Source organism: Drosophila novamexicana, unplaced genomic scaffold, assembly GCF_003285875.2.
Source record: "Drosophila novamexicana strain 15010-1031.04,08,12 unplaced genomic scaffold, DnovRS2.1 tig00001340-arrow-arrow-pilon, whole genome shotgun sequence".
Taxonomy (NCBI): domain Eukaryota; kingdom Metazoa; phylum Arthropoda; class Insecta; order Diptera; family Drosophilidae; genus Drosophila; species Drosophila novamexicana.
This window is the reverse complement of record NW_020824850.1, coordinates 166577-190534: the sequence shown is the minus strand read 5'-3', so window position 1 is coordinate 190534 and position 23958 is coordinate 166577. Positions and strand designations below refer to the sequence as shown.

Below are 23958 nucleotides of genomic sequence, written 5' to 3'. Positions count from 1 at the left end.
AAGGTAAATAATAAGAATAAGAATAAGAAGAATAATAAAAAGATATCCAGTTTGATTAATATTTATTAATATTAAATATTATTTAATTATTATAAATTAATTTATTGTTAATATTTAATATTTAATAATAATAAATATTAATAATAATAAATTTAATTTTATACTGAAAAACAAATTTAAGAAAAATTTCCTAATTATTCAAATTTTATATTCAAAAACCTTTTTACTACAAACAATTTTTTTTTTTTCAAATTCGAACGTTTAACTTTGATTCGATTTAAAAATAGACAAATGGGTTATTAATAGAAAACAGATAAATTAGATATTTATAGTTCTAATGCAATGTTTAATATTTTGTTAAATTTCCAAACTGGCCCAATTCAATTTACACAAAATATGTGAGGCTGCTTTGCACAGATAAATATATATATATAGATATAGATTTATGTATTCGTAGCGCAATTTAAATGAGCCAACAAATTGATTCATTATTCAGCTGAGTTGTTGTTTATTTGACGATCGAACACAATGAACGACAATCGGGTTTTTGTTTTTTTCTTTTTTAAATTGAAATTGAAATTGTAATTGATGAAATGCTTGAGATTTGCTGCTGCCGCGACGTAATTCGACATCAATTGCCGGCAGTTGCACGGGGCAACTGTTGGCCAAGGGGGGGGGGGGGGGGGGGGGGGAATGGGGGCTTGTTACAGTTCAAGGGGCAACCATTATATGCTGCATAGTTTCATTAGGCTAATCAAAAGGCGGCTTCACTTTGCCTCATATTAACCAAATTTGATGTCGGACCCAGAAAAGAAAAAAGAAAACGGACCACTCGAAATGTTGGCCAAAAAAGAAACGACAGCAAGATGCCTTTTGATGCTCGGCTTGGCCAACTTAGAGTGTTGCAGTCTGCTGCCGCCAACACATCCGCCGCCGCAGTGCACACACACACACACACACACACACATGCACACACACTTGCATACAGTCAGCCGCATTGCCTTTTTGTGTTGTTGTCGCCGTTTTTGTGTTTTTGTTTAGCGAAATTGTTGGCTCCGCCCATCATCAGAATGGCACTCGGCATTACGCTAACATATTATAACCTATAGCGCATATCTACACACACACACACACACACACACACCAGCACACACACTTGCTTGCCAGCGCATATATGCCGCAATAGTTGAAGAGTCAATGCGGTCTTTGGTTTGTCTCTTTTGGTTTTTTTTTTGCCTTTTTTCCTCGTTTTTTTTTTTTTTTATTTTGGTTTCAGGTTTTTTGTACCTGTGCCAAAAAAATTTTCAAATTTTCAAATGGCTTCTTCAATCGTTGGGCCCCAACCTGAAATTTGGCGAACACGTGTGTGTGTGTGTGTGTGTGTTTCCTCTCCCCCTACTGCCCTTTTGTTATCTTCGCCCATTTGCTGTGTGTCTTCAATCTTTTTTAATTTTTATTGTTTTTTTGTTGTTATTTTTTTTGCTGTTGTTTTTATTGTATTTTTGCTTTTTGGCATGCGCTGGTTGGTTGGCTTGGTAAATTAGCCAAAGTCTGAGATATCTTGTTTTAAATTAAAGACTTGCCCACAAATGTTCATGCTAGCTCAGAAAGTGCAGCATTATTGTGACACAGTGTTGGTTAACGAAGCAGCTGCGAAACGGTTATTAACGGTTATACACAAATATAGTATCTTCAAGTTGTTGTGAAACGGAGAGGTAAAAGCTGAAACCATGTTTCCCATAAAAGGGAAAAAGTGAAATGGATAATATCTAGTATTTATTATAACTAATTGAAGTCTGTAGAAAAACCCTGAAATGGATAGCAGTATCTGGTATTTCTTATAACCAATTACAGACTATAGGCGAATTGCTAAAAACAGCTACGAATCGGTTATTAAACGGTTAAGATACGTAACAAAGTTTTTGAAATAGTTTTTTAACACTTGTTAAACTAAAGCTTTAAAAACGTGTTGAAATGTTTTTGAAATGGTTTTCTAATACATATTTGTGAAAACGGTTATGAAACGGAAATAATAAAGTGGGCAAATGGCTGTTAAATTGTTATTTGATATGTGAAATCGAAATTAAGCACATATTTATGTAATGTCAGTGAAACGGTTATGAATCGGTTATATCGAATAAGACCCGTTTGCAATCGTTTATGTGACAATTATGCCTTTAAGCACCCGCACTTCCCACTTCACACCAATAACAACTGACACAGACTGCGATCATGGAATCTGGCACTCGCCACACAAGCTGTTGTGCCCGTAACTTCTGCTGTTTGAGTCTTAGACATTGCCTGCGATTTGGTCTTAGCTGCAGCTGCTGCTCTAGTGGATCCAGTTGAGTCTCTTGGGGCAGCCGGAACAAGCGGCTCAGCCGAGGCTCGCTGTTCAAGTGGCAAGCACTCGCGCCAGAGCTTATGCTTTTGGATTTCTTTTCCACCAGCTATCGCCACTCGAGCACACACACACACACAGACACATGCAGAGAGACACGCAGTGGCATCACCCACACACAGTAGACACTCGAAAAATGTGCTGACAAAGACCTAATCTAGGGCGTCTATAAACATGCGCCGGTTTCTAAAGTCTAACTGCAATAGTTTGGGGGCCTGCCTTAGACAGGTCGGCGACGTACGTGTTGATAACTGCCGAGAGATGACACAGAGAGAGGACGGGCATCCGCATTGCAGTGCGCTCGAGCTCTCAGATTTTTAATGATTGGCACGATTGTCTTGGCTACTTAATGATGTGCCCAAGTGTGCCGAGCCACTACTCCGACTGCCTTCGACTATCTCGCATAGGTGCCGGGGCGCCTCTTTGTGTCATTTTCGTGTCAACTACCAGGCTGCATATACACATATAACTTAATGAACTTTTCAAAAAACCCACCTACCCCTACCATCCATCTACCCCAAACCGGCTGCGTAATTTAATTTTAATTTCGCAAGCAGTTTACTGGAAGTAATTTTGTATGCATTGAAAATATATTTGCTGCTATCGCATGGAAAACACTCGACAACGTCGACGATGACGACAATGCTGCCGAGTTCGAGTCAGACAGAGCGACAGAGCGACAAATCGACAGACAGTCGCCCAATTCAAACGAATAATACGCAGAGTCAAAACTCATGCTCGCCAGCTTTCAATACACTTTCCGAAGGGTATTTTGCATTTTCAAGCATTTAAGTCAGAGTCTATATATGTTGCTGATCAGCATCAACTACCAAATCTTATCCAATATCCCCATGTTTTTATGCATCTAACTATTTGGCCAAAAGCTATACGCTTCCGATAACTATATCGTTTAGCTGACATAGAAATTATTGGCCTAGATTTTAGCTTATAGCTTATGTTCGTTTATTGAGTTTAAGATCAAGCGACGTATTGCCTCGCACTACTATATCATACAGAAATAATTATTTGGCAGTTGATTTCTTGACTTACTTTTTGCACACTTGAAGATTCAGCACTTTAGAACTATATAGCTGCACTTAACTTAGTCAATTGTGCTTTATTATAATTTAAGAAGAAGAAACATATCTAAAACGCACTGCAATATCTTATGCGATATATTACATATCTTTCATATCACATGTCATGTTATTGCATAGTTTTGTTGAAAAAGGAATTATTATTTATTCGTTTCATGTTTTTCCAAGCTATCATAACCAAACTTGGCATTTATAAGCTTTATCTTTGCTTCTTTATTTTTATATTTATATCTATATGTATTTGCAACATTTTGAAAAGTATAATCCTACTTCTTCAGCATGGCTGGCAGGGTATTCAATCTTCATCACATTCATAAATATATTCAAGATAAGCAAACATATATATGTGAGAGGAACGTTTTATATTCTACTTCAGCAGAGTATTCAATCTTCGGCACATATGTAAATGAATCTATGCTCCTCTGCTTTTGTCTCACCTCTTGCCTGGCTGGCTGGGGGTTACTTGTACCGCAGATTTGTGTCAATTTGAAACGACAATTTTTTGAAATACAATACGCCGAAGGCAGGCGCATTGCCGTAGGCAAAACGGCAAAAAGGCGAAAAAGGCTGTGCGCCTTTGCTATTTTGGCTGTGCGTTCAACTGAAATACTATTTATATATGCGCTCAGATACGCAGATACATTTGCATCTGCAGCGGCAAACAGACGCCCATTACTCATGCAACAGGCAACAAAAAAAGTGTAGAACAAAATAACAAAAAGAAGAAGCAGCAGCAGGCAAATGGAAAATCTATTCACATATCGCTCACATTTCGATGCCGCTTAGCGATAAAGTCGCGCAGCTAGACTCAGTTACAGATACAGATACGCGCTGCAGCCGCAGATACAGATACTTTGGACAAATAAATATGCATTCTCTCGATTTACCCGAATCGCGTTCGCCCTTTGATTTTGTTTTATTTATTTGTTTGTTTGTCGTTTTGTTGCTTTTTGTCATGCAAACGAAAATTGAGACTGTTTTTTTTTCTCATTTGTGTTTGTCATTAACTTTTTAAACGATCCGTCGTTCAAAAAGTTAGTTGCCAATTGAAGGACTTACAGTTTAGTAGTTACAACAGGCTTCTTTTTAGTTGAAGTACAAAAATACCTTCGATTTTCAAGGAAATTCTTGAGTTGTTTGTGATGTAGAACCCAGCGAAAAGCTTTTGTTATACCAATTCTAGATATTGCGGATAGATGCACATATGTAACAGGCAGAGGGAAGCATCTCCGACCCCATAAGGTATATAAGTATATTATTATATGTAGCCATGTCCGTCCGTCTGTCCGTCTGTCCGACTGTCCGTTTTCTATGCGAACTAGTCTCTCCATCTTTCTGTTGCAGGTGGTGCATATGTATGTCGGAACCGGTCGGAACGGACCATTATTGCATATAGCTGCTGTGGGAACGATGGGTTGTAAAGTAGATTCGTATTTGCAAAATCTTATCAAGATCGGACCACTATATCATATAGCTGGCATAGGGATTTCGATCAGTCGAAGTGTAGGTCCTTGTATAGAAACCTTATGTATATAACCTATAGAAAACCTAATTGTTTATCAAGACATTTTCACTGTGCTACTCATAAGTATATATGTATATGCAAAATCTTATCAATCGAAAAGTAGGTTCTTGTATGAACAACTTTTTAGCTTATGAACATATCTTGACCAACTCTGTCCTTAACAAGTCAAACTATGCTTTTTATATATGAGCCACATCTTATTAAAATCGCCCTATAATGTATTGTAAAGCAAAATATTCTGTGTTCCAAGATATTTTCATCATTTACAAACTGGACACATCATAAAACCGTAAGGCAAATGTAAACAAGGGTATTTAGGCTAGGCAACTACTTAGTGAAAGTCTACCTTTCTAGTATATAAACATTTTCATCTTTCATCAAGCTAATTCAGTGAAATTCCAGTTTTCTGGTTTCATTCAGCTACAACTGCACATTGCTGATGACACTCGCCCAAATAGCAGCCAGTTAGAAATGGTATTAGATTTATTTCGAGGGTTAAAATTGTCATTTATGGAATTTCTATTGGTTCGGGCCAAACGGAAACGGTTTATCGTGCACGAGGAACTCAATCAGGAAACGAAACGATGATGAAAATATTTGCGTGATTTTTATAAAGAAAAAAAAAGAAAGTCTAAAAAATTGTTGAAATATCCTGGGCGTTTGTGCGACTAAGCACTTCAGGATGCAGACAGGTGACAAAAAAAAATTAGAGACGGACTAAAAGACACTGAAGGTGTGCTGTAGGGGCTGGCGCTGTCGATTTCCTGATTAATTTATGCAGTCGAGGGCAAAGCTGGCAGCCAGTTAACAACAATTTGCCGCAAGCTTCGTTAAAATTGAAATGCTGCAAAAAATTGTCAATAAAATAAGTGAACGACTGTCAGACAGTCGGTAAGTCCGTCAGTCCGACAGTCAGTCAGTCAGTCAGTCAGTCAATCAGTCAGCAAGTCATTCAACGACTCGCTGAGTCCATCAGTCAAAAGTTCACTTAGGTGATGCATGCATCCGCCCACCTTTCACCTCCCGCACATCATCAGCAAAAGACTTTTTTCTTGTTGCACGTTTCCTGTTTGCACTGCCCGAACTTCTGCCCACCCCTCCCTGGCCGTGGCTGCTGTCTGCTGCTGCTGCTGCCAATCTTTGGTCATGTTTTTGCAGCTCGCTTCATTTTCCTTTTGAATGTGATTATCCTAAGGCTGTGGGCAAGCGCATCTTCGCTTTGATAGATGCTCGCCTCGCTGACTCGCCGACACGCTGCCAGTCTGTCTGTTAGCCCGCCTTTTCCTACACTTTTGCATTGCATTTAATGTCCTGCACTTGTCCAAGTGGCTACCAGCAGCTGTGCTGGCTCCTTGTTCGCTGTTTTGTTGACTTTGGCACGAGTTTGGTTAAAAAGTTCACACATGCCGCACGCCAACCCCTCCCACACCGTGACAACCCCCTCCAAACACACACATCTGTACTCGTTTTTCATTTGTGTGCGTGTGTCCCGGTCATGTTGTTGCGCCTTTGGCGCTTGCTTCGCTCTTGTTTCTATACCCTTTACTTAGACTGCGGCTAGAAAGGAGCTTTATAATGCATAGATGTAACTCTATTTATATATGAAGTTTTCTCTAGGTCAATGTCGACTTTAATAACTAAGAACAATAAGGTATAAAGAAGAAAAATTAACTTTTTTTGCATGTTTAAAAATGTCCTTTAACAACAGACTGTGCTATTCAATCTAGGCTTGCAAGCCCTTATATCCATCTCTCAGCTATAACAGATTGCGAATTATAAGCTACGAAAAGACGAAAAGACCAGCAAAACCCAAGACACCAACCATATCCTAATTCTCTTTATTATCAAATTAGTAGGCGATTTTAAGAGAGAGAGAGAGAAAGATAGAGGAGAAAGAGAAGAGAGAGAGAGTTAGAGAGTCAGAGAGATAGAGAATAGAGAGGCTGATAGAAAGATAGATAGATAGATAGATAGATAGATAGATAGATAGATAGATAGATAGATAGATAGATAGATAGATAGATAGACAGACAGACAGACAGACAGACAGACAGATAGATAGAGAAATAAAGAGAGAAACAGATATAGGGGAAGAGAAGGAGAAAGAGAGAGAGAGAGAGAACAAGACAACAGAGAGAGAGAGAACGAGACAATAGAGAGAGAGAGGGACAGACTAGCATAGGATGGTTTTATAGGTCAGGATAACCCAGCTTAACCTTAGAGTTTATCTCTGTTAAGTTAACCACCTGGTTTGAGTAGTGTCCTTAACCTGGATATTATATACCCTGTAAGATGCGAATAGTTCAAATAAATGTAGCTTATATCATGTGGAATAGTTAACTTATAACAAAATCTATCTGCACCTCAACCTTGCACATCTTACAGGGCATCTCATAGTCGTGCAGCTTTGAACTAGCTTTTCTTTCTTATTTTTATATTTTTTTTAGTGTGTTGTCTTCTTCACAGTGTGTTGGCTTTCAACTTTAGGGGGCGTTTGTCTCCGCTGTGGTGTTTGAATATTTACATAAGTGACACAGCATATACGCCACACACACACACACACACACACGCACGGACGCACGCACACACACACATGTGCATGGAATACTCTTGGTGCTGGGCAACAATTAATTAACTTGTACGTGTATCAAACAGCGTCGTAGCCTTTGGTGGCGTTGGCAATTTCAAGCCCCGACTCGGGCCTAAATGCAACCAACGTAAATTTTAAATTAATAAGCATTGCGCATACGCCCCGAGGTGTCGCTGGTGTCGTTGGTGTCGGAGATGTTGCAGGACACAAGCCGCTTCCTTGCAGCTCGATTGCAGCCGCATGTGGCGCTTGTCATATGCCATTATCATGGAATGTTCATTCGGGCCCAACTAATAGACAATTTTTTGGCAACCGAAAATGGAATAAACGTGCCGCAGGACGAGAGCACCAAACTATGTCGTTTGCGGGGCGGGGCGGGGGTGCAGGGCTGGGGTTAAGTTAGGGCTTGGGCGGGATCTTTGGTTGTTGCCAAGGATACGGCTGGCGGCTGGTGCCGTGTGCAGCGGAAGCATTTAAATTAAGGACGACACATTAAAATTATGCAATAACAACAGATTTTATTATGAAAGAGCAAAGGGGGAAAGTGGGGGAGAGAGAGAGAGGGAGAGAGATTGAGCTGAGTAAATTGTAGTTAAAGTTTAAGCAGCTAAAAAAACAGAACTTTTGGGTCTATGTAAAAGCGGTTTAATGAGCGCTGTGAATGTCAACAGCCAGCGAGTCCAATATAACAAAAAGCCTGAAGGGGCGGTAGCGGGGGGCGGGGTTGAGGAGGTGGGTGGGTGGCACGGGAAGTCATAAGTCGCAAACGCAGGCTAAAAACTAAAATAGGCAAAGCAGAAGAGCAAATATGAAGCCCAGGCACAGGCACAGGCCCAGGCTGAGGCAGAGGCACAGGCACAGGCAGAGGCATACGAGCCGTGAGCCACTCGCAGTTATAAAAGGCAAAGGATGGAGCTGCCACACACACACACACACACACACACACATGCACGCTGCATTTGGCTGGGGATTTCGGGTGTAGCCAGTGGCACCCAACCGGGTTATCGACTTTATGTGTTTGTTGTTTTTCCGTTCCCAGGCGCCGCTTCCTTGTCTTTTGGGGCCCCTTTTCAATTGCAGACGCTGTCGTTACTGCCACTGCCACTGCTGCTGCAGTTGCCTGGCTTTGTTGCCTCACTTTGTAGGTGCTGTACACGGCTGCCTTTTCCACAGCAGCATTGATTTGCTACAAGGTTTTCGGCAATTTCTGGTTAGAGCATCGGGAACTAAATTCTGCAAAAGGTGGCATTTACAGCGATATCAATCGAATCTCGATAAATTAATCGAATCGTGTACAAGTGAACTTGTTTTGTTAGGAATTAGCGAAATCCATTCCTATGTTGTTTGATATACATATGATAATTGTCTTGCAATTCGGCTTAGTGTTCGAAGTACTCGAACTGATCAAGAATACATATACTTTATGTGCTAGAAGATTTCTCTTTCTATTGCCTAACAATATTATACCCTTGCTAGGCAATAAATGAAGTTTTTTTAGATAGAACAGAAAATAAAGCTTCAACTTCAACTTTTTGAGTTGTGCGATTATATATAATACACAAAATAGTAAAAAAGCATTAACATATTTATTTTAGCTCAAGTCGTTAGAACATAACATTGTAAGCTTGGATCTGCCTGGCGCTGTTAAGTTTTGCTGTTAAAGTCAGCATATGAATACACACAATTTTTACATACGTATTTTAATTCACGTCGTTCTGATTTACATTGTAAGCTTGGATCTTCTTGGCGCTGTTAAGTTTTGCTGTTAAGCTCAGCATAAATACACACAAAAGTGTTTTACATATTTAAACTCATATCGCTATATCATAACATTGTACGAATAGATATGCCTGGCGCTGTTAAGTTTTGCTGTTAAAGTCAGCATATGAATACATAAAAGTTTTTACATATGTACATATTTTAGTTCACGACGTTCTGATTTACATTGTAAGCTTGGATCTTTCTGGCGCTGTTAAGTTTTGCTGTTAAGCTCATCTGGCGCTGTTAAGCATGCACATTTCGATAGTTTTGATCGATTAAGCCATCGCGTGCAAATATCATCTCTAGTTTTCTTTAATCTGTGCAAATAAGTTGGTGAAATAAATTCGGTGAAATAAATATAAAAAGAATACAGTTCTGGTGAGTGAAATGAACTCAAATTAACGTAATAGATTAACATATGCTTGGTAGCAGTGAATGACCATATATTTGTGCGGCAAACATGCCAAACATGTGCCATATACATAAATGCATGTCTGCACGTGCAACTTTCGTGTTTTTGTTTTTCATTTAATATGTCTCGGTTTTCTAATAGTACAACTAAATATGTCACTCGGCATATTTGGAAGTTGACAAAATTTATCACGCCAAAAGGGGCGCACTACAAGTGCGCTTCAGTTGCAGCGCTTGCCTTTGGCTTTGCGGCTTTCGCCGTGTTGCACTTGAGGCAGTGCCTCCGCCGACTCCCCCGACTCCTGCAGCCTCGGCTGCTACTTAGTTGCTGGCTTATCAGCGCGATTTTGCCCGAAACGAACTACGACAACAACTTAGCCTTCATTGCTTCCAGTTCGTTGCATGCGGCTGCCACGACGTTCGTCTTCGAGCAGAGGCGACATTTACCGACAATTGCCGCCGCCAGACATTGTCAACAGGGAACTGGGGGAGAGAAAGGGAGAAAGAGAGAGAGCGTCAAAGCGATTGGGCAGACAGAGTCGGCAGTCGGACAGACAGACAGACAGAGCTGTGCTATGCCTCTGTCGCGCTTCCGCTTGCACTGAGTCAAATATATTGCCAACTTCCTGCTAGTCAGGAACCCGGCACAGCCACCTTCTTGATAGGCTTTTTGTCGACGACAACTCCGACGAAAACGACAAAAACAAAACAAACAAAAAATGCAGTTAGAACCACTCTTGAATATACTACGCAAAAATACTCTAGAGGGCCCTTTGCTGTCAGATATGTCTGCTTTATAATATCCCAGAATCAATTGGATTCTTAAGACTTAAGTTTCGACTTGCAAAAGAGGCCATTTATTGCTTAGTGTTCGAATTTATGCATAGTTACATATTATTGCTTTTAAACAAATCTATTTACTTGCGTAAATAATGCCTCAATTGCCCAAAAAAGTATACTATAAAAGGCAAATATTAATTACATTGTTGATTGTGTAAGATTTATTAGTGTCAGATTTATTATTACTATTAGATATATACAAAATTGTAGGTGTCGATAAATTAGCATGGTCTTGGCTTGATGCTCTCTTTAAGATTTAAAGTTAATGAGAATCCTTGGCAGATCATTTTCTTAATATACCTCACATTTTATTATGTAGGATTGGCATTACCGAATGTTGCGAAAGACGAAAATTCAATAATCGATAAGTTATCTTTAGTGCCGATGAATGTTAGACCAGCTATCGATAACTGCGGCACAGTTCATTATGTTGGATTGACGATACCATTCATAGTTTCGATTAGCATTGGCCCAAAATTCGATTACTTCGATAAATATCAGTCAGATTATTAACAGTTTCGATAAACGTAAGACCCCATATCGATTACTTCGTAGGATCGATTAGTGTAGGTCGCCTTGTACCATTTGTAACTAACCTATTTGCGAAAGCTCTCTTCGTTTCGTTTTTAAAATCGATAAATATCGATCAAGTATCTATCTTTTGTGCATATCTTGAAGCTTATAAGAGTTAGAAACAATTTGGTATGTAGATTTTATTTGAGTATACACAGATCAAGAATATATTACTTATTAGATACATTTTCCTCATTTTAAGAGAAATAGCCAGGAACTTCAATTATCGATGAGTGGCAAATATGCGTTCAAGCAGCAACAGGTTTATATTTGTCACAGTATTCTAGCCCTAAAATGCACATATTTTTTCATATATTAATCATATATTCTCGCCTGACATTTAACAAAAACATAAGTCTACATTTTATATGCATCGGCACATAAGAAATCGATTACCAAAGTGATCGATAACATGTTTTTTTGTAATTTGCTTATTCTCCCTTTGAAAAATAACGCAAATATATTTAAATATCATTCAAGCATATTATTAATATACCAAAAAACCCTAGTAATAGTAGAAAATACGTATGTATAGGAAAATCGATTGTTAAAAATATCGATAATAGGTTGAACCAATTTAGTTTATTGCTGCTCTTTGTTTACTATTCGCTTATATGCCCTATGTAGCACACTTTTACAGGGTATATCAAATATACTAAAAATTCTAGAGCCGACTCTCGACATCGATTAAGTTATTACGAAATGTGCGCTACGTGCAGCGTCTTCTTTGCCACAAACACACTTGTGTGTGTGACAAGTCTATGCTGCGCCTATCCACACACACACACGCGCACACACACACACAGACACAATCAGCATTGTCTGTCTGCAAGTGTGTGCGTGTATGTGTGGCTGAGTCTGAGCCTGCAGCTTGCCACCCGCATCAGGATTCACGTAATTTTTTGCCTTCGCCTTAAACTGGGTCAAAATTTTCGTACTCGTTCGCTTTGCATAACCGAAAATTTTTGTATCGCTGCAGACAAATGTTGTTTACCTGCGCGCCACCCTCGACCCCGGGCCTCCGCGCCCCTGCCCCAGCACCTTGTTATTGTCTGGGTTTTGTTATTATGTCAGCTGGGCTGCCTGATTGACACGCGTGCATATTTCGAGCTCTCTGTCTGTTTGTCTCTTTGTATGTTTGTCTGTCTGTCCTGGGGGCTGCTTGGATGGGAGGCGAGGTCAAGTCAAAGAGTGTCACAACATGTCTGCTTCCGGTGCACACACACATACACACACACACACTCCCACACAAATAAGAGAGTAACATGCACTGCAATTCACAGTTAGACAGACACGCGCCTGCCGACGGTGTTGTTTACATATTAAAGTTGCATGACCCCGCCAACTGCAGCAGCAACAACAACAACAACGACAACAACAACAATGCATTCGAGCCTAACAACAAATTTGGTGTCTGTTTACGAAGTTGCCAGCAGCAACAACAACAACAACAACAACAGCAACAACAACAATAACAGTAACAGCAGTCGTTGCAACTTCACAGCTGTTAAAAGTTGCAAAAGAAAAACAATATGAAATCTGTTAAGTTAACAGCTGTAGCAGGCATTGGCTGTCGGTCTCTCTTAAGAGCGCGCTCTTCGCCGTCGCACGCTCTTAATATGCTCGCTCGCTCTCGCACGCACACACAATCGTGCAAAGCTTTCGCCGAGCGCTTTTCATTCATAAAAATGGCCGTCAAGCTTTTTGCCTGCTTGCCGGCTGTTGCGCAAAAGCGACGCCAGCTGGCGCCACTGTGCCGCTACAGATTTCAGCTGGCGACAGCAAAAAATATAAAGATATGAGAGAAAACGACAAAAAACAAGCGTATTGCAATGTGTCTTGTGTCTTGCATCCTGGCGGCGTGTCCTCTGGACACATCCTGACGCTGCTCATGTCCGCCCCTAATGTCAGCGCTTGTTTTGATGCAAGCTCACGCGCCGTAAACAACTTATTATCATTGCCTTTGGACCTTTTCTCTCTCTTATTTTTATTTTCTTTTGGCCAAATTTGTTTGGCTGCCTTTCAAGTTGCATCCAGCACAAATATTGCACACATACGCCGCCCCAGCGGAAACGCAACGCAGACATTTGTAACGGGCTTTTGGGTTTCGAATACCCTGTACTTATTGAAATTAGCTAAATAAGGTGTCTGACCGGCTTGTATACGTTTATGTAATAGGCAAGCGGGAGGCTATATTTAGTGTATATGTAATCCTGATGAGCCGATCTAGTCAGGTATCCTCTTGTCTCTATGTATGAGGGACTTAACATATGGAAAGCTGGTTTTCCCGATAACTCTGAAATAACTTTGAAATCGATAAATATCGATCAGACGCCTAGGTTTTTGCGCATATCTCGAAGCTCGTAATTATAAGACACACCAAATTTGATATTTAGCTTCTTTTAGAGTATATGTAGATCAGATATATTTCACTTTTTAGATGTCTCTCCGTTTTCCCATTTTTAGACTGAGTTAGCCTAGAAATTTGGTATATGCGCTCATTTCAATGTCTAATTAAGGCTGTAAAACATTTTATAATAATCGATGTGTGGCTGAGCTAAGAAGAAGCACAGCTGCTGGCTTTCATGTACCTAAAGCAAGTGCGAGTGTAGATGTTGTGGCTGTTTACAGGGTAACTTCTAGTCGTGTGCTTCTTTCTCTTGAGTTTTTCTAGTTACCTTGCGCGTCGCCAATCTACGTCGCCTGATCAGGCCAAAAAAGCAGCTTAAGTGGCCCCGTCCTGGCTCCTGGATGGGTATAAAAAACTGCAGCAAAAAAAATCCATCAAGCCGCGTGCCAAGTTTGAAATTTCACGACATGCATTTGTAGAGGGATGGGAGGGGGGGGGGGGGGGGGAGAGGTGGGAGGGGCTGCCGTGCTGCCATTGCAAATGATGTGCCACGCCTCCAAAGCTGGCAAACTTTTATCTCTGTTTGGAAATGTTTTATTTGCGCTGCTGGCCCCGCCCCCGCTGCATCAATGTACCGCCCCGCCACCCCTTTGCCTGGCTTATAAATCATAAATACACTCACATTTCATTTGAAATAATTTGTGGCATATTGGCAATTATTCATTTTTTTTGCGCTCTTTTGCTGTTTGTTGTTTTTCTCCTGTTCCTAGTGTTGTTGTTATTGTTGTTGTAGTTGTCCTTGCCGCTCCTTTGAGCCTTTTGCAAAGGCTTTTGCCGGCTTAAGTGCGACGAATTTTTTCTGATGCGGATTTTGTTGCTGGATTTGTTGTTGGCTTCGGTTTATCTTTTAGCGTTGGCAAAAAGTCTGCGGTGACATCGCATAAAAGGTGTAGACCATAAAATGCTTTCGAAGCCAGCAAGAACTTTCCGTCAGCAGGCCGGCGAGTGTATAGGGGGCTAGACGGATCAGCTAGGGTCGGAGTTCAAAGCGGGGGCATTCAAGCAAAAGTTGATTTAGTGTTTGCAAGCTGCTGATAAGAATAGCTGTTCGTCTGCGCTGGCATTTATCATATATATCTATATATATATATATATATATATGGACATGTAGTTAAAATCTGAAATAAATGCCAACTATTTGGCTTATTAGAAATTACGATAGTTTTCATTCATAGACATTAGACTAGAAAACTAGAGATACTTATGCCGATTTGATGGGCTCAGCTGTTGTCCTTTAACTTTTAGTTATAACTTTATCATAAGCTGCTTTTAGATTTAGTGTTTAGTTTCTTATTCTGATTTGACCGGCCTTCAAATTGTAGATATTAGTTTTCCAATTAATATATTTACGATTAGATAAAACACTTCAGAGATATCTTTTCCATCAGCTTGTTTTTATTAGATTTACTTTTCCATACTTATCTACTTTTACTTTCTTTCACTCCACATCCCAAATTATTCTTGGGTATTATAAAATGAGAGTTTGGTATTAAAAAAAAGGAAGAACGTTAAAAATGCGCTTAAAACCGAACAACTTTTCCTTTTTGCCGCTTGAAGTTTCTCACTTTAAACGAAAGAATATCATATATTCCTCTCAACATGCTACTTATATGACTTCACTTTAATGCCTTACTCTTTCTGTTCAATTAATTCGTCAATCTATATCCTGAAAGTCAGTTTACGAATTACGATTATGACGTTAACCGTTTAATGCTCTTTTATTTTATTCAAAGGCAAAGCAGACACAAGAGAATGAGCAAAGAAACAAGTCGTGTCAAACAACTCTGAAGTTGTTTTAAAGTCTTTTTTCTTGTACTTTAACAGGAGTTCTTATTGTTGTGATAATACTGCAATCTCGAACAAACAAAAATTCCGATCAAAGTAGCAAATTGTGAAATCATTAATAATAAAACAAAGTACTTAAACCTTTTGTGTAAGTGCTATCAAAAAAAGAATGCAGAAACTTGCAAAGCAAATTGAAAACAAAATCTAATTGAATAGTTTGTGGAATTTCATTTCCATGAAACTGACACAATAAAATATTTAACACGGAAAACAAATTCCTCTTGAATAGTTTGAAAACTCAGTTTGAATTTATCTTAAACATTTATCATAAAATATAAAAAACGAGAAATGAAAGTGCCAAAATTGTGTAGAAAGTTCAATTAAATTGTGAACTAGTTCATTTTTTAACTTAGTTATTTAACTATCGAACTAGTTCGTTTAGCTTTTTATACAATAAACCTTTTTTTTGGCAACGTAATCAATAAAATGCCAGCGAGCATCAGATAGCTGTTCTCGAATGTCTAAAGAGTTTATTTAAAATGTGAACTAAATCATTTTGAACTTTAACTTTTGCTCCTAGTTCAATAAGCTTGCCTTGAGAACTAGTTCGTTTTGTGTTAATACTTTTTTTTTTTTAGCTAGCTCGAATCAACGAAATCCTTCGTCGCATGGCTTGAGTTTAATTTATGCTAAATTCAATTGCTAATTCACTCACACCAAATCCCGCTTATTCCGCAATTGCCACAATTCGCATGCAAATGCCAAACGAATCAGTTTGAGAGGGGGGGGGGGGGGGGGGGGGGGGGGCGTGGCGGGATTTGAAAAATTGAAAAACTATCAGCCAAAAAAGAATTGATGCGATTAACCTATTCAGCTGCAGCTGCAAAATGAAAAATACAAATAAAATGTAAAATGAAAATTGCGAAAAAGTAAAAAGGAAAAATTTGTAATACGTCGTAAAGTTCACCCCAATCCCTGACCCCTGACCCCAAACGGACCCCAGCCAGCTATTCAATTGCAAAACGCTTGAATGGCAGGTGCTAATGTATCTGTGCTCAAATGTATCTTTCAAATGCTCGCCAATGAATTGCAATGAAAGCTAATTTGCCAATTGCAGAGCCCGTACTCCGTACTTTTGCCCCCGCCAGCTCAGTTGCACAGTTGCAGCATGCTGAATCAGTTGCCAAAGTGTGATTAAATGTGTTTCAGCTTTTGTTGCGTACTTTCCCTCCCCGTTCTTTTTTTATTGCCACACACACACAGACACACACAAGGATACAAAGGAACGCACTGATACAGATACAGATACATCTGCACATGCGACATTAGACAACACTGTCGTGCAACATTTTGTAAATGTGCTGCCATAGGACAAAGCAACACACGGACACACAACTACACAGCCGCCCCCCCTCTACACTTGCCCCCCTCTATCTCTCTCTCTCTCTCTCTTACCCCCCACTCAACGCTTTTGTGTTTCCTCTTTTTCTGCTGAGTTGCTAAAAAACTTCCTTTCAACAAACGCTCTGCGGTCTAAGCACTGACTGAGAGGGGGGCGTGGGAGGCAGGGTACTGAGCTGGTGCTTTGTAAAATTGGGGTTTGGTTTGCTGGCTCTGTGTTTGCCGCAAACAAGCGACGAGCCGAACTCCAACAACAACAACAACAACCCCCAATGAAAGTGAAAAAAAAATCTGTTTGCATATTACACAGCAGCAGCATCAGTTGCAGGGGCAGCGCGGGCGGCGTCGGGGGTTAGCTGGCTGACAGGGGACAGTTGCTACAGCCTCCCGTTTTGGGCTACGCCCATATATTGCGGGCGCAGCCGCCGCTGCTTCCAGCTGCGCACGCTAGGTGTCGCCAGCGTGCAGCGCGTTCGAGCATCTTCAAAGTTGAAGTAATGCGGCCCTCAAGTGCCGCCAGACCACAATATCGCCTCCTTCGAAGTCGGCCTTGCCGCGCTGCAGGATGCCGCTGCCTGTTTGTGTGTTTGTGTGTGTGCCGGCTGCCATTTAAAATTGCTTGGCTTTGGCGCTTGTCCTCACCTGTGTTATGTTTTGAATGAACGCCCGCGTCTTTTATCTTTTCATAAATTTTTTTCGCTTTTATGCCGTCGCCGCGCCGCGCCGCCCATCAGCACCGCCCCGCCCCGCCCCGCCCCTGCCGCCAACCTGTGCCACTTACAATCACTTTTATTTCGCGGCGCGTTTCCTTCATACCAGCGACCAACCCCTACCATGCCCCGCCGTGCGCCCAGCAACTTCTTTCTGCAGCAGCATTTTAATGCTCAACAAAATTTGAATTGAATTTGCCGACAGGCCGCGCGGATGCGTTGCTTCAGCTCGCTTTTCTCTTTCCTTTTTTTTTATATTTTTATTTTTCCTTTACTTGTTTTTTTATTTCCAATTTGCATCTTGGCTGCCTTCAATTTGCCCCAAACTGGCAGCTGCAGGCGCCAACTTCAGCTTCAGGTTTGCACAACTTACGGCGACTGCAAAACTACAGGTAAAGGTGGCGCACCTGTTTGTTATGCCCTCGCCGAGGGTATCATAATAATGTCATTGAATGTGTAATGCGAACGATTCTTACGAGTATATATATTCGTATTCAGTAAGAATAAGAGCTAAGTTAGTATATAGATGGGTTTGTCTGTCTGCTTCTCTGCAAAAGTCTGCAGATTCTTGTATGAACAACTTTTTTGTGCCTTTTAATAGCTAGAGGAAGCATTACTATGATCCTAAAATATCAGCAGAAACTTATGGGCATCGGACAATTATATCATATAGCTAATATGGGAAGAATTGGTTAAACATAATATTATTTGATTGAAAAAGTCTTCTTTTTTAGAGTATTTAATCTTCGGTGTGCCAAGCATAATGCTTCTCTGTTGTTTTTTTCCTGCGCTGCTCTGCTTCTTTCTAGCTCTACTTTCGCCTAGTTTCACGCTTTGGTTTCCTTAATCGTTTATCCTTGGGATTATGGTAACATAACAATGCCCAAAGCGACCCAAGCGCTGGCGTCGCTTGCATCCTTGCGGCTCCTGTAATTGGATGTGAAATGCTTGCTAAACTTGGCCAAGTAACTGCAGCTTGTGTGTGTGTGTGTGTGTGTGTGTGTGTGTGTGTGTGTGTGTGTGTGTGTGTGTGTGTGTGTTTCTCTCTCTATGTGTGCGTGCGTGTGTGTGTGTTGAGGGTACAGGTGGGCTTGGGCTCCAGTTTGGAGTGTCTGCAATTGAGCGCTGCAAATGCGCATTTAATTCGTTTTTGTGCATGCAAATGGCTGAACAGAGAGGGAGGGAGGGAGCTAGAGGGGGATCTGCTCGTAACCCACTATGATAGATGGAGTTGGAAAAGCTTTTGATTTATATAGCCATCGCTCTATATGCCAGAGTCATAAATATGCTTAACGAAAAGCGCTTAAGTTGTCACGCCCGGTAAACATTACGCACGGGCCTGGAACCAAATAAAAAGTTAATACAGCTCGCAGACGCTATGTATGCCAAATTGATTGATAAAAATAATTGCGGAATTGTTTGCAAAAATTAACGCTTCGTTGATTCTTATTTGCAGTAATTTCTTACTGCTGACTGCACTATTATCCGTAATTCACAAAGCTCTTCTATCGACTGCTGTAGAATACACAGCTTATATTAAAACACGCTTCATATGATCCTCTCACCTAAAGTCTCTTTAATTTTCAATTTAAACTATAACTTGTTAAAGGTATGTAATATATAAATGTCTATTAAGCTTTATTTGAGTGTAGAGTAGTCAGTTTTATTAGCAGCGTTGCCAGCTGCATTTAAGTTAATTTAAGTGTTGCAAAGCTGTGAAAAGGTGGCTTTAAATAACACTGAAAACATACTTTAAGCTAAATCAAAGTGCTGTGGTAGATACAACATGTTTCATAAATAATGTTTACCATCAACATTTGGCAAATAATTGCCTGCAATTACTAGCAGCATTGCCAGCTGCATTAAATGTTTGATCAATTGTTTTTACAGTGTTGTCAAACTATGAAAGGTGCCTACAGATTAACTCTTGCTACAGGTGCGAGCACCTAAACATAATAGCTATTTACCGCACTTTGTAATTGATTTTCAATCAATTCTTTTGAAATGTTTCAAGAGCTTAAACTTCACTTAGTTGATACAACTAACCCCGCCGTAATCCCTTTGATATGCACATTCATCATTGCCTTTGCTTATATCTGTGCTCAGCACTTATCCCAGCACCATTATGCAAAATATTTGTGTTGGCAACTTAAAGGTAGCAACAACAACAATAAGAAACATTTCGCTTCATCATTTAAGCATTCCAATTTTACGCATTCCATTTGCAAAATTTTGTTGGCCATTTTGCAACACACTCTCCGCTTCCCTCCTCCCTCTCTCTGTCCCCCCCCCCCTCTCTCTCTCTTTCTCTCTCGTACGCCGTGTCGATTCTACATAGTAAATTGCATATATATAGTATATATCGTATACAAAAGTACGCCACAAAAGCCGCACTTACGTAATACATCACAAAATGTCCAAACAAGGTAAAAAGGATTTCCATGGCAGTTGCCTCATTGCCATTGCCATTGCCACACCCCCTCTCTATCCCTTAACTCTGCCATATTTTTGTAAGCCAAAATGCAGCTTAACATATCAGCGCGCCAAACGAACCGCTGACCGAGCTACGACTACGGCTCCAGCTACGGCAACGGCTTTGGTTGCCTGCTCCACGACGTTGCCCCAAGCACCTGCCGGGCCTGGTCATGTTTGGGGCACGGGCAGCGGGCGGCGGGCCGGGGAATGGCAGCAGCATATATACACACATACTCGCAGAGGCTGCTGCGGTAATTAATGCAGCGCGTTTGCGAAAATGCGAATACATTTCGCCATTTTGCCTCTCTACGTACGCGTATGTGTGTGTGTGTGTGTGGGTGTGTGTGTGTTGCAGATACAGATACTGTGTGGCAGACGCCGGGCGTAAATGTATTCACGTTGAAACGATTTCGGGTGCACGGCGACACCTTGGTTTGGCGCCCGCTAACTGTAAACACATACATATGTATGTATACCAAATATTCAGCAGTTCGGCCCGCTTCCTAACCCACAGCCCACCCACCCCTCTGCCCGCCTGCCCCGCAGCTACTACCCACATGTGTGAAAAGTTCCACGTTGCGCTGTTTTGGTAAAATGCAAACGACGACGTCGACGAGAACAATGAAGCGCAGCGGGGGCAGACCCAAGGGGGGGGGGGGGGTGGGGTATGGGTTGTTGTGTGGGGGAGGGGAGAAAGATTCAGCTGAAGTAGTTGCTGTTGTTGTTGTCAGCAGCAGCAGCAACTGCACGTTAAGAAAATCAAGCAGAAATTTAAAATTTGAATATGTTTTTTTTTTCGTGTGCTCTGAGAAAAGATTTTGCTGTCCGAGGCTGCCTTTGCCATTTGTCTGCCCCGTTTGTTTGTCTTACACATTTCTCGTTGTGTTATTTATTTGTTAGTTTTGCGATTCAAATGTATTCAGCAAGTGCCGCGCGCCCCCCGCTCACTACGTATTTGGTTTCCTTTTTTTTTTTTAACTGAATTTTTGCCTGCTTTTTTTCTTTTTTTTGTATATTTTTGTTATTTTCCAAGTGCCGCTTATTATGCACATTTTAAATCATCTACGCAAGCGACAACGACAACGACAACGTCGAGAGCTTTGGTTGGGAAGGACGTCGTCTCTCTGGCAGCAGCACCAGTTAAATTAAGCACACACTTTCATATATGAATTGCGTATGCGTATCTATGAGATACAGTAGCTACAGCTGCAGCTGCAGCAGCTGCAAGTGCTGGCAAGTGCTTTGCATATGCATTTTTGTGGGCGGCTTGGCTCAGATAATAGGCACATACACTTTTGCCACACCCACCCGCACACACGCATACACTCGCATCATCAAGTGGGCGTGGCAAACATTTGGCCAAAATAATATATGCCAAATAATTCCAATTTAAATGCCAGCTAAACAAATGTGCTGGATTTTGTTTTAGCCACAAGAAAATGCAAAGTTTTCTTGAATATTATTCGAGAATTAAACTTAATAAAACAGAGTCTTCAGCTAGGTGTTGGCTTAATATAATTTATTTGTTAAAGTTTAAGAATGAACACAATTTAATTTTTGTTTTTATTACTTTTATGTGGTTTTGTTTTAGGCTATTTGTTGTTTACGGGTTGATAATTTGTATCTGTTAATACAAATGTATCTTTAAATCTTAACTCTTAAGAAATAGACTCTCTCTCTCTCTCTTTTCTCTTTCTGTCTCTCTCTCGTTTTACTTTATTACTTAAAAGAAAATGTAATCTCAGAAATTGTGGTTTACACAAAATTATCTCATTCATTAGAGCTGCCTTTTTGGCCAATTTTATTTATTGGCAAAATATTTGTTCAGGCTGCAAATATGTATTTCTTTTTTATTATTTTTGAGCAAGCACAAACCAAATATTTTGTCAATCGTAGAGATTTGCAAATTGATTTTGAAATATTTCAAATTTAATATTTTTCATATTTATTTCGAATTCTCGTTGTTCACAACTAGACTGCAAATTGGTAAAACTTTTGTTATATTTGATCATTTCTTTTCAAATATAGTTGGCCCCATTGTAAAATTACTGCAACTTTTATTGCTGCAAATTATTTCAATAAACTGTGTTAGTTATTCGAACAAGTAGGACAACTGGCCATGCATAACAAATACTTCGCACAAATACTGTTTGCATTTCATGCCAGTGTAAAAACAATTGTGAATGCCAACGTGAACAGTTTCTGACTATTAAATACCCGCACTTGTTTTATTTGTATGTTTGTTATGTGCTAAATTACTGTTTTAATAAATCACCCAGTAAATCTCTGACCTTACTAATCGATGAAAGCTTAAGATATTCGATAGTGAATCTTTGAAGAGCTTTAATTAAAGGTTTTATGAATTTTCATAGTACGGATCCTTTGTAATGATAATAACAAGCATTACAGAGAATTCTCCTGGGAATCTTCACTTTCTCTTTTAAAATCCAAGCTATTTAGCTAGTAGATAGTCTTAGTTTATTGTCGAATCTATAGTTTGTATTCCTCTATGTAGCTCGTAGTTCGTATCGTACGTTAGACGACTGCGTCCGTCGATCGGCTGGGCGGGCGGTAGGACTTTATCTTCTGCTGATATTCCAATTATTTTCCTGCTTTTCATATTTAAATGTAGATTAAGTCAAGAGCGAAGAATTGTTTCAGTCGTTCCATAGTTAAACAAGGTTATTCTTCTGCAAACTGCATTTAACTAGAACCTGACAGATCTAAAAGTGAAATGCAAAGAAAATCTATTTAATATGCCCATCATGTCTGTTATGGTGCGCGTATTAACTGTATCTGTTTGCCATGCCCATTAAAAGCTGCATTTTATTGCTCATACGCCGCGTGAGCCCAATTGGCTGGCAACAATGGCAGCAACAACAACAAGAACAACAACAACAATAAGAACTGTGCCGGCAGCCGCTTTGCAGTTAACAAAAGTGGCTTCAAATGTGTCGCATTTTGGGTCCGTTAGTTGCCATCCCATTCGTAACCCAGCGAACTGTCAACTCGCCGGCTGCATAGCCAGCGGCTAACGGCTTTTGGCTACCTGCAGCCGGCTGCCTGCCACCTGCCACCTGCCACCTGCCCCCGCTGCCAGCCACCTGCCACCTGGCATCTGCTTGCTGCTTTGCTCTGCAACGTCAACGTCATCGTCAGCGTCGTCAACGTATTTAATTTGAAAACATTTTCGTGTCATTTACGTGAAGTGCAGCGATTAGATGTGGTTGCCATATCCTCACTGCTCTCTCTCTCCCTCTCTATCTCTCTCTCTCTCCTTCTCACTTTCACTCTAGTTGTTCCTCTGTCTATCTGTTTTACCCAGTTCGTCTGCTTTTGCACTCTTGAGCAGGTTGTTTCATTTAAGTCAAAAGCTTTGCAACGCTTTGAAGAAAATATTACCAGTGAATACATTTCCGATTAGAAAAATATATTTAAGTATAAAATATATTATTAATATATCTAATAAGCATATCAAATCTTTATATATATATATATTTTCTGCAGTACTCCAGAAAGCGTTCCCTTCGCCTGTTCTCTTCACATGTTGTTTGTCGTTCAATAGAATTACTTTGTCGTATAATGCATAGTCTTAAGAAATATGCTAGCTAAAAAGTTTTTTCTAGCGTATCCTTTAAAAATTTAAGCAGATTTTGGGCTAAGATCTTCTTTCTATATCTTTGGGTAATATGGCTTGTAGAGTATTAAGTTTTCGGCTTTCTAAGGACAAGCTCTCCTTTGGCAAAAAGCTGTTAACTCTCTCCGACACGCTCACACACTCTCAAACACTCACACCCTTTCAAACACACACTCGCATGACACCTATGCAAGGTAATTACGGTGCAAATGTTTGTGATTTTTGCTCGAACAACAATTGATTACAGTTCTTGTTGTTTTTGTTTAACTTTCTATGACCGAGTTGACATTTGACAGGGCTTCGCTTTAGTTGTTTTAACAATTGTTGTTGTCGTTGTTGTCT

At 40.3% G+C, this 23958-nt stretch overlaps 1 protein-coding gene across 4 annotated transcripts in view; it reads left to right on the top strand.

Annotated features, from left to right (window-relative positions):
• The window catches only part of LOC115767137 (RNA-binding protein Musashi homolog Rbp6), a 184488-nt gene that overhangs the window by 20424 nt on the left and 140106 nt on the right, over positions 1-23958 (top strand). The window contains exon 1 of one of the 4 annotated variants that reach the window (XM_030711303.1): positions 9687-9752. The exons of the other annotated variants lie outside the window; for them this stretch is intronic. The gene's annotated coding sequence lies outside the window, so the exon portion shown is untranslated. Of the gene's footprint in view, positions 1-9686; positions 9753-23958 lie in introns of those variants that run through there. 4 annotated transcript variants of the gene reach the window in all.